Source organism: Podarcis tiliguerta (genome assembly GCF_965153285.1).
Source record: "Podarcis tiliguerta genome assembly, chromosome: 9".
In the NCBI taxonomy this organism is placed as follows: Eukaryota; Metazoa; Chordata; class Lepidosauria; order Squamata; family Lacertidae; genus Podarcis; species Podarcis tiliguerta.
The window spans coordinates 69,952,006-69,962,900 of record NC_139542.1 but is presented as its reverse complement, the minus strand read 5'-3'; the positions used below and the strand labels follow the sequence as shown (position 1 = coordinate 69,962,900).

General features: G+C 48.9%; 1 long non-coding RNA gene across 2 annotated transcripts; it reads left to right on the top strand.

Annotated features, from left to right (window-relative positions):
- The first annotated feature begins 5,896 nt into the window (after positions 1 to 5,896).
- Positions 5,897 to 7,376, top strand: LOC310657838. 2 transcript variants are annotated; one of them, XR_014501959.1, is made up of 2 exons: positions 5,897 to 6,067; positions 6,458 to 7,376. It is a non-coding gene; the product is annotated as an uncharacterized lncRNA (long non-coding RNA). The 2 variants fall into 2 exon arrangements; XR_014501960.1 differs by lacking the exon at positions 5,897 to 6,067 and adding an exon at positions 6,204 to 6,268.
- Positions 7,377 to 10,895: the final 3,519 nt, after the last annotated feature.

Sequence of the window (10,895 nt, the reverse complement as noted above, 5' to 3'; positions counted from 1 at the left end):
TCTAGCGGGTTTTCCGTCTTGCAAGGCATTCGTCTTGCGGGGCACCACTGTATGTTGGCTATTACCTGACTGCGACCCACTCGTCACATATGAAACAGCCTTACAGTATTGGCAAGTATTTGTGCTGGTCACATAAAAGAAAACACTGTAGATTGTGCAGGGGATTCATTAATTTGATTTGTTGTAAATGGTTGCTTGTTTGTGGAACTTTCTTAATAGGTTTTATTGGATTCACTGCTTTTGGAACTGGATTTGTAATGGCTTTCAGTCAAATACGATAAATGATTGCTTTATGAAAAAGTGCTCTTTCCCTGAGATGCTTACTTTCTCCCTGCATGCCACTCATTGAAAAGCTTCCTATGCAAAGATAAGGGTTGCTTTGATTTCTCTGTTCATTTTTGCGGTTGACCCCCCGCCCTGCCAGTGTTGTGTGGAGGGAAATGCAACCACCGGGCTGAAAAATGCCCCCCTCCTGCTCCCCTGGGTTGCCGGTGTGACCTTCACAGATATTGGCACAGATGGGGGGGGGGGGCTATTTATCTCCTTGGTAATAGGCCAAGGAACCAATGACTGCTGAGCTGCTTTATTATTTTTAATGGGACTATGATTCAGATACAGTGGTACCTCGAGTTATATACTCTTCAGGTTACAGGCTCCGCTAATCCAGAAATAGTACCTCAGGTTAAGAACTTTGCTCCAGGATGAGAACAGAAACCGTGCTCCGGCGGTGTGGTAGCAGCAGGAGGCCCCATTAGCTAAAGTGGTGCTTCAGGGCTCTTTCTCTCTCATCGCTATAGGATTTTTTATAATGATGGGGGGGGGTTGCCCCTCCAGCACGCAGTATGCATCCGCTTGTTCACACACACAATGTCTCCTCAGAGCACCACATCACACCACCACCAATTTTCAAAGTTGTTCTGTTCAGGAAGGAAATGGCTACCAAGGGGCAGCTTGGGACATGAGTGAGGGCAGCTATAATCCCTAAATCTGCTGAGCTCAGGTACTCAGCAGCCCCTCTGCTTGAGTGATAATCTCTGGCATCCTAATACCTGAGTGCCAGACAGGTAGCAATTCCAGAAGCAATAGCAAACCCAATCAAGACAAAAGGGTGTGATCAACTTGGTTGGGAAACAAGAACATGTAAATATCTCTTGTATCATTTGATGGGTGTACAGGTGAAACTCGAAAAATTATAATTTTCTGAGATTTGGGGTTTTCGTCAGCTGTATGCCATCATCACAATTATAACAAATAAAGGCTTGACATATCTCGCTTTGCATGTCATGAGTCTATCTCATATTAGTTTCACCTTTAAAGTTGATTTACTGAAATAAATAAACTTTTCCACGCTATTCTAATTTTTCGAGTATCGAGGGTGGGGTCAAGCCCTGATGCTCAGGTTTCTGTCGCCAGACCCTCCCAATGTGTGATGTATTTGTGATGTATGCATGATGTAATTTTAGGGGTGTTGTGGGTATCTTTGTAAAAGTGATAAAGGTGGGAGCCATCCTTTGTTGTGGGCTTCTTCCTGCTGCTTCTATGGGGTGGGTGGGTGGAAGTCCAGTTGCAACAGTCGTTTGAATAAAGACCAGGCCTACTGGCTGCTGTTTTAGTCCTATATTCCTTGCTGGTGTCTTTGCTTGGTAATCCAAGTGAGCCCAAGGATTTTCCTAGAACAAATAACATGTAGTGATAATGAGGGTAATAATAGGATTATTAGACTTCATGCATCTGGTGAGATAGCGGTCTGTGAAATAATAATAATTTATTATTTATACCCTGCCCATCTGGCTGGGCTTCCCCAGCCACTCTGGGCGGCTTCCAAAAAAAATATTAAAATACTGTACTACATCAAACATTAAAAGCCTCCCTAAACAGGGCCACCTTCAGATGTCTTCTAAAAGTCTGGTAGTTGTTGTTCTCTTTGACATCTGGTGGGAGGGCGTTCCACAGGGAGGGCGCCACTACCGAGAAGGCCCTCTGCCTGGTTCTCTGTAACTTGGCTTCTCGTAGTGAGGGAACCGCCAGAAGGCCCTCGGTGCTGGACCTCAGTGTCCGGGCTGAACGATGGGGGTGGAGACGCTCCTTCAGGTATACTGGGCCGAGGCCGTTTAGGGCTTTCAAGGTCAGCACCAACACTTTGAATTGTGCTCGGAAACGTACACAGCAGGCCACCTTCCAGCAGTTTGACTTCCCCCCAAAAGGACCTCACTCCTCCATTGTCTCCCGAGACAGCCGGGTGCCTACATATCTTAAAAGGGGCCAGTGAGAGCCTTGGGTGTCAATAAAACCCAAGCACCTGGTTTGTTGTACAGGGCAAATCTCTTAAAAGGTAAAGGTAAAGGTACCCCTGCCCATACAGGCCAGTCTTGACAGACTCTAGGGTTGTGCGCTCATCTCACTCTAGAGGCCAGGAGCCGGCGCTGTCCGCAGACACTTCCGGGTCACGTGGCCAGTGTGACAAAGCTGCTCTGGCGAACCAGCACCAGAGCAGCACACGGAAACGCCGTTTACCTTCCCGCCAGTAAGCGGTCCCTATTTATCTACTTGCACCCGGGGGTGCTTTCGAACTGCTAGGTTGGCAGGCGATGGGACCGAGCGACAGGAGCGCACCCCGCCGCGGGGATTCGAACCACCGACCTTTCGATCGGCAAGTCCTAGGCGCTGAGGCTTTTACCCACAGCGCCACCCGCGGCCCCTGGCAAATCTCTTAGGAACATCTTTTTTCTAGGGAAACTACAGGTGATGTGTTTCTATGGAAACCAGTAACCTCTCTCCCCTCCCTGCACCACTCAGGATAAACTCACAAGGCCTCCCCACAAGGCGATGCCTCTTCTTGGGGGCTCTGCCCCATGGATGGTCTCAAACTGGAAGAAGACAAAAGAAGAGAGGTCGGTTGGCCAAAATAAACTCTGTCAGAGCTGGTGGCCTGGAGGCACCACAGTGGCCAAGGAGGAATGGGCAGCCCAAGAGGAGGTCAGAGTCAGCAGTTTTCCATTTTTTTTCTTTTGTCTCTAGAATAATTGTCTCTCTCTAATGTTTGACTGTCTTATGTGCTGTACATACTCGGGAGAAGTTAATAGATTTGGTTGCAGTGCTGCCTCTTGCCAGTAGAGGACATCTGGATCACACAAATGGATTTTGCTTTTGTACTTGAGGGAGGTGGATGAGTTTCTCACTAAGGGTAGATAAAAAGTGTGCGTATCAGTGGCCTACATTATTATTATTATTTATAGTTGTTTAGTCGTTTCCGACTCTTCGTGACCCCCTGGACCAGAGCACGCCAGGCACTCCTGTCTTCCACTGGCTCTCGCAGTTGGGTCAAACTCATGCTGGTAGCTTCGAGAACACTGTCCAACCATCTCGCCCTCTGTCGTCCCCTTCTCCTTGTGCCCTCCATCTTTCCCAACATCAGGGTCTTTTCCAGGGAGTCTTCTCTTCTCATGAGGTGGCCAAAGTCTTGGAGCCTCAGCTTCAGGATCTGTCCTTCCAGTGAGCACTCAGGGCTGATTTCCTTCAGAATGGAGAGGTTTGATCTTCTTGCAGTCCATGGGACTCTCAAGAGTCTCCTCCAGCACCATAATTCAAAAGCATCAATTCTTTGGCGATCAGCCTTCTTTATGGTCCAGCTCTCACTTCCATACATCACTACTGGGAAAACCATAGCTTTGACTATACGGACCTTTGTGGGCAAGCTGATGTCTCTGCTTTTTAAAATGCTTCTAGGTTGTAGGTTTGCAGTTTACTTTATATTTAATCCTAGAACAACTGGAATTTCCCATTGCAGAACAGGAAGATGGCAATGGATAGGGGGAAATGATATAGTGTGAGCTGGGAAAATAATTGTTTTCCAGTATTGCCCAAATGTGATAGGTTTCTTTTAAAATCCATGGTTGTAGAGCACACCCACACACCCAAAAAAAGAAATAGCGCAGGCCGCGGGGGGAACTCAACCTGGGTGTCGCCGCCTCAGCCGCCATCGCTTCAGCCGCCGCCTTGGCCTGTCTCCACCAGGCGGCCCTCAGGGGCCTCGCCAACCCTGCCATGGCCCTGCATGCTTGGCACGACAAGCCTGCTAGTCGAGTGGCCGACTCAGAGCTGCCCTTCCGGCCTCCCTCCTTTCTTTCCTTCATTCCTGCCAGGCGAAGCTACCGACTTGATTTTTCTGGCTTTGAGCAGAGGACCATCCAGGAAATTTTGATGGATTGATATATCACCAAGCTCTGCAGGTTATTTTGCAGATTAGCACCTGGACAGACAATAACTCATGTAAACTGAGACATAGAATCCTAGAATAGTAGAGTTGGAAGGCACCCAGGGGTCATTTGGTCCAACCCCTTGCAATGTTCGAAGGCCCTGCCACAGGTCACTGCCAACTCAGCAACCCGCAGTGGGGATACCACCAACAGGGCCTCCCCTGCTGGTCGTATGGCCTGGGGAAGGTGCTCTTGTAGGTAATTGTGTGCCAAGCCATTTAGGGCACTGTATACTCCAGCTTTCTTGAACTGGGTCTGGCAGCTCAATGGCAGTCGTGTAGTGATCCGGGTATTGATATATCACCAAGCTCTGCAGCTTCTTTTGCAGATTAGCACCTGGACAGACAATAACCCATTGGGCTGTCATACTTACCAACAACTGCAGCTTAGTCGTACTCAGCCCAGTGTTCCTTGGTGTAGAAGGGTATCAGGGGTAAGGGCAGAGCTGAGAGGGGGGCAAAAAAGGGTCTCTTAGAGGGTGGGGAAGGGGACATACGGAAGGATCTTTTCCAGGAGGGATTGGGGGGAAGGGTTTCAGGGGGCAGGGGGGCATATTCGGGGGTGGGCTGAAGGGAGAGGGAGCAGAGGAGTGGGACAAGGTCTGAGAAGGACTCAGGGGGGAAGGAGATGTCTTCGGGGAAGATCTCAGGGGGGAGGGGGATATTCGTGGAGGGGGGAAGGGGCGAGCGGGGAAGGGGTGAGGGGGGGAGAGGGGAGGGGGATGTTTTCAGCAACTTCAGGGGGGAAGAGGGGAGGGCATGTTTTCAGCAACTTCAGGGGGGAGGGGGCAAATTCGGGGAGGGGGGAAGGCGGGAGGGGGATGTCTTCATGTCTTCAGGGAAGATCTCAGGAGGAAGGGGGGCATCTTCGGGGACGGGGCAGATTGGGGAAGGGGTTCAGGGAGGGATGGTTGGGGTCCTGAAATGGGAGCACTGGCGCCTGCAGCAAGACATCTCTCTATCCATCTGCAACTGCCCTGGAATTCTCTGGCGTCTCCAGGGACACTGGAACCCCGCCATTGTGACACAAATGGCTGCAAATCCCAGGCAACCAAACTTTGGGGATCCTCCAATTTGTGGGTCAAAGTCAACCTCCCAGGCGGTCTGTTTAACTTTGGCCCACAAGGCCATTTTTCCAGCGTCACACTCACCTGGTCCATGTGAGATGATGAATTGGGCAGGAGTTTGGGATCCATCTTCAGTTAGCTGCATAGACAATAACCCATTGGGCTGTCATACTTACCAACAACTGCAGCTCAGCCGTACTCTGGTCAGTGTTCTGGGGTGTAGAAGGGTATTAAGGTCGGAGCTGGGAGGGGGCAAAAAGGGGTCTCGGGGGGGGGGGAGGGGACATATGGAAGGATCTTTTCCGGGAGGGATTGGGTGGGGAAGGGTTTCAGGGGGCTGGGGGGCATATTTGGGGGTGGGCTGAAGGGAGAGGGAGCAGAGGAGTGGGACAAGGTCTGAGGGGGACTCAGGGGGAGGGGGATATTTTCGGGAAGTTCAGGGGCGAGGGGGGAAGGCGGGAGGGGGATATCTTCAGGGAAGATCTCATGGGGTAGGGGGCATATTCGGGGAGGGGGGCAGATTGGGGGAGGGGTTCAGGGGGAGGAGGGCAGGGAGGGATGATTGGGCTCCTGCGCAATGTAAGCAGCGGCGCCTGCACAGAGACATCTCTGGCTGCAACTGCCTTGGTTTCTCTGGCGTCTCCAGGGACACTGGAACCCCGCCATTGTGACACAAATGGCTGCAAATCCCAGGCAACCAAACGGGGATCCTCCAATTTGTGGGTCAAAGTCAACCTCCCAGGCGGTCTGTTTAACTTTGGCCCACAAGGCCATTTCTCCAGCGTCACACTCACCTGGTCCATGGGAGATGATGAATTGGGCAGGAGTTTGGGATCCATCTTCAGTTAGCTGCATAGACAATAACCCATTGGGCTGTCATACTTACCAACAACTGCAGCTTAGTCGTACTCAGCCCAGTGTTCCGGGGTGTAGAAGGGTATCAGGGGTAAGGTCGGAGCTGGGACGGGGGCAAGAAAGGGTCTCTTAGAGGGTGGGGAAGGGGACACACGGAAGGATCTTTTCCGGGAGGGATTGGGGGGAAGGGTTTCAGGGGGCAGGGGGGCATATACTATCCCACCTGGCTGGGTGCTGAGCCTGAAAGGCAAGAGTCACAACACAAGGGTCTTTCTCACAGGACCTGAACTGCCCATTTGTCTACATCGTTCATGCACAGCTTCCAGTTACAATTAATGAGGAAAGGGCAAAGGAACTGGATGTGTTAAAGAAGACAAGAAGGGTCCTGCCAGATCAGGCCAAAGGCTCGTCTTAGTCCAACATCCTGTGTTCCTACAGTGGCCAACCATCCACTATCCCCAGCTGTTAGCTGGGCTTCTTGATTCTGAATGATGACGTGGTTTTAATTCCACCTTGAGGACTAGTTCAGTTGAGAAGCTGCCTAGAAAATGGAATGCAATTAAAAAAGGACAGATCACCTGCAGCTTCCAGATCAATCCGCAGCTCGTAGGCACTCATGCTCCCCGACTTGTCCAAAATAAATCGAACTTCCTAAAGACCGCCTTATAAGATACCGAAGAGAAAAGGAGATAAGGTGTCAACATTGAACCCAGCGACTGAGCCCCAAGAATCTAAGGTGTCCAGAGGAAAAAATTAATTAGAGTTCCAAGGCTCCAGAAGGTATCCATCAATTCATAGTCTAACCACAAGAGGGAGATCAAGAAAGGATCACTAAGCTGCAAACTCTCCAGACTTAAGTCCCATCTAGAGGGAAATGAAATTTCAGAACCAGATTCAAAATTCCTTAACATGCTCAAATCATGATATTGGACATCAACATTCACATTTCAGAATCAAATGGATGTCAAACTACAAAGTTTGATTGTTTGGGCTCTCTTTTTCAGCCCACTCCATAGATATGTTCCAAACTATTTGACTCAAGGTAGTTCCTGTCAACCCAGTGAAAACACCTGATGTTTGCTGTTGCTGTTGCTTTCAGTCCGCAAACGATAATGAAATAATGTCCCCCGCCGCAAACCACCACCATTTGCACTGTAATTCCTTTGCACTGAAATGAATGGGATGGAATAGAGTAATGACAACTCAAGTTACCGTATTTTTTGTCCCATAGGACGCTCCGTCCCATAGGACGCACCTATTTTTTTGGGGGGGGAAATAAAGGAAATTTTTCCCCCTTTATTCCCCCCCCAAAAGCAGGTCGTGGAAACCCAACCAGGAAAATATTTTGTGTGGGTGCATTTACTCTCTGGCATCACTACAGAAAATGCATCAACTCTTAATGTAACATCACTACACTTTGAATTACTGTCCATAAAAGCTTACACCACTCCTTATTTCTCATACTTAACGGTGCTATTTTTAATTATATTATGCAGTGCTCCAGAAGCGACTTGGCATGATAAAGATAAATAATTTGTTGAAAGTACATCTGCTGGGATTCAGAAAGTGTTCTGATAACCAGGGGTGAACCAAGGCGTCGTGACACCCAGCGCATGTACAGCGTTGCTATGTAAGCTGCATGCGCCATATGTAGCGACACCGCACATGCGCTGTACATAGAGGTTTGCTGGAGGCACTGCTCCAGCGCCGTACGGACAGCTGCAGCCGTGAACAGAGGATCCTCTACATGCAGCTGTAGTGGCAACAGAGGGATCCCACCACCATCCGTACGGCGCTCAAGCAGCACCGGCGGCAAACCGCTATGTACAGCGCATGTGCAGCATCATTACGTACAGCGCATGCATGTGACGCTGCACATTCGCTGTACATAGCAGTTTGCTGCCAGTGCCAGGATCCTCTGCTTGCGGCTGCAGCCACGAACGGAGGATCTTACATACCGTATTTTTCGCCCTATAGGACGCACTTTTTCCTCTCCAAAAATGAAGGGGAAATCTGGGTGCGTCCTATGGGGCGAATGCAGGCTTTCGCTGAAGCTTGGAGAGCGAGAGGGGTTGGTGCGCACCGACCCCTCTCGCTCTCCAGGCTTCGGGAACACACCGCAGCCTAGGCAGCCCTGCGGGAGGTCCCGCAGGGATGTCTAGGCTGCGGATAGCCTGCTTCCCGGAGTGTCGGGCGCCCTGAAAGCAGAGCGCCCGGCGCTTCGGGAACACATCCGCAGCCTAGGCAGCCCTGTGGGAGGTCCCGCAGGGATGTCTAGGCTGCGGATAGCAGCCTGCTTCCCGGAGCGGCGTGGCAGCAGCGGGAGGGCCCATTAGCTTCAGGTTAAGAACAGTTTCAGGTTAAGAACGGACCTCTGGAACAAATTAAGTACTTAACACAAGGTACGACTGTTCTCTGAGTATGACTTCCAGCTTATCCAGTGGCACTAAAAACTAAAAACTGTTCTTTAGTGCTCAACTCAATTTGGCTTGCCATTTGTTCCGATCTACTGCTAAAGAGCAGTTTTGGAAAGGGGGAAAAACGATTCGGACTTATGCTCTCTAAACACGGCACAAACAGAAGTGCGGACAAGCCCCTTAGATATCACACCTGTTAAGTATGTACATTGACATTCTTTTTAGCTACAGTGGCTAACAGGTGTTGACAGACCTCTCTAAATTATTCCATGAACTTGATTAAGATAAATACCGTACTTTTCTGTGTAGGTTTTTTTACTTAACAATTATGTGAAAAACTGTGGGTTGTTTTATACACGTGGCAATCTCCCCCCTATTTTTCTTAAATTGGACTCCCTTAAAAATAGGGGGCGTCTTATACACAGAAAAATACGGTAAATAAGCAGGTGCCCATCCCTACCTTTTAAAATCAGTTATTTCCACATTTTCTTGTATGAAGAAAAAAATGCTCAGCTATTCTAATCAATGATTTCTTTAATCAATTTGTATACCGTCCTGGCATACGTTATTGCACACAAGGAATAGGAAGCACATCAGTTTTAAAACAGTCACACACATGCACTAAAACAGAAAAAAATGACTAATATTAATATTAAAAGGAGGAAGCAGGTGAAGTAGGCAAGGACACCGCTGTAGAAAACCCCAATTCTCACTATTATTCACACAACCTCAGAAGTTGTGTGTGTGGGGGGTGGGGGGTGGTCCTGAATACATACAGAAAGAGGGAGGGGGAGAGAAAGTGTGGACAGGGGACTTTGGAGAAGAAAGAAAGGAACTTGAAGCAATTTGCAGCTTACCACTAATTCTAGGGGGATGCAGGTGGCGCTGTGGGTTAAACCACAGAGCCTAGGACTTGCCAATCAGAAGGTCGGAGGTTCGAATCCCTGCAACGGGGTGAGCTCCCATTTCTCTGTCCCTGCTCCTGCCAACCTAGCAGTTCAAAAGCACATCAAAAGTGCAAGTAGATAAATAGGTACCACTCCGGTGGGAAGGTGAACGGCGTTTCCGTGCTCTGCTCTGGTTCTCCAGAAGCGGCTTAGTCATGCTGGACACGTGACCCGGAAGTTGTAATCCGGCTCCCTCGGACAGTAAAGCGAGACGAGCGCCGCAACCCCAGAGTCGGCCACGACTGGACCTAATGGTGAGTGGTCCCTTTACCTTTACCTTACTAATTCTAGGAGGTAGAAATTGCTGTTGTGGGTTCCAGCTCATTTCCCTATAAAAATGATTGTTCAAGTAGAAGCTGTCCAGATTGCTTTGGGGAGGTGCATGACTTTCATCAGCCATGTATTAATCTTGTAAACATTTGTTTCTAAACCGACATTTGCTGAGGTCATGCCAAGTCATGGGCAAGAGGAGACTTGAAAGGGAGAAGCGGCTTTGCCTGTGTATTCTTCTCCCACACCTGTTCTTGCTATTCCCCCACTCCCACCACTGGGTTTATTTCTGGCTTCAGGTCATAAAATAAATCATAATAATTTCCCTAGCCACTCTGGGCGGCAATAATAATTTTATTATTTGTGAGCGGTGGTGGTAGGGTTGGTGGACTTGTATGCTTCCCTCTGATCCTCTGCAAAGGCCTTCCAGTCCCAACCCATGTAAGTATTACAAATCAAACATAGGCCTGGGAACTCTGCATTTTCTTTGCAATGTGAAGCTCTGCCCTGAAACTCATTTGGACTGCCAAGATATTGCTAAGCATCATGCCGCAGTTTCCTTACACAGTTTCCTTGCACAATTGGGAAATGGAATGTGAGGTGATTGCAAAGAAGCCAATCAACAAGTTTGTTGTAGTGTTTGAACTACCTTAGATGCTTCTATGGAAACAGGATATCTGAGTGTTGCTGTAAAACATTTAACGTCTGTTTGATGAACGTGGAGCCAGGAAGGAAGATTATAACGCAGTGAGATTTGGCCCTGCAAACCACATTTGTGAGAAGCCTGAAAAGGAATCTTGCTGCTGTGCCAGGGTTTCAGGACTTGCACCCCATACCCCTAAACATATTACATTTGTAGGTGGAAAAATAATTGACAATGGCCTCATTTTGGTCCTGAGCCACCTCTAACTGAATATGACTAGTCATGCAACAACAGCAGATACTACGATGGTGCGTTATTTTTGCTACTTTTATTTGCAAAAGCATTAATAGCAAATTTGGGTGGTTGAGCGCCTGCCAGTCAATCAGAAACACCCAAAGATAAGATCGAGGTCCCTCCTTAGAGAACAAAGGTCTCAGGGAT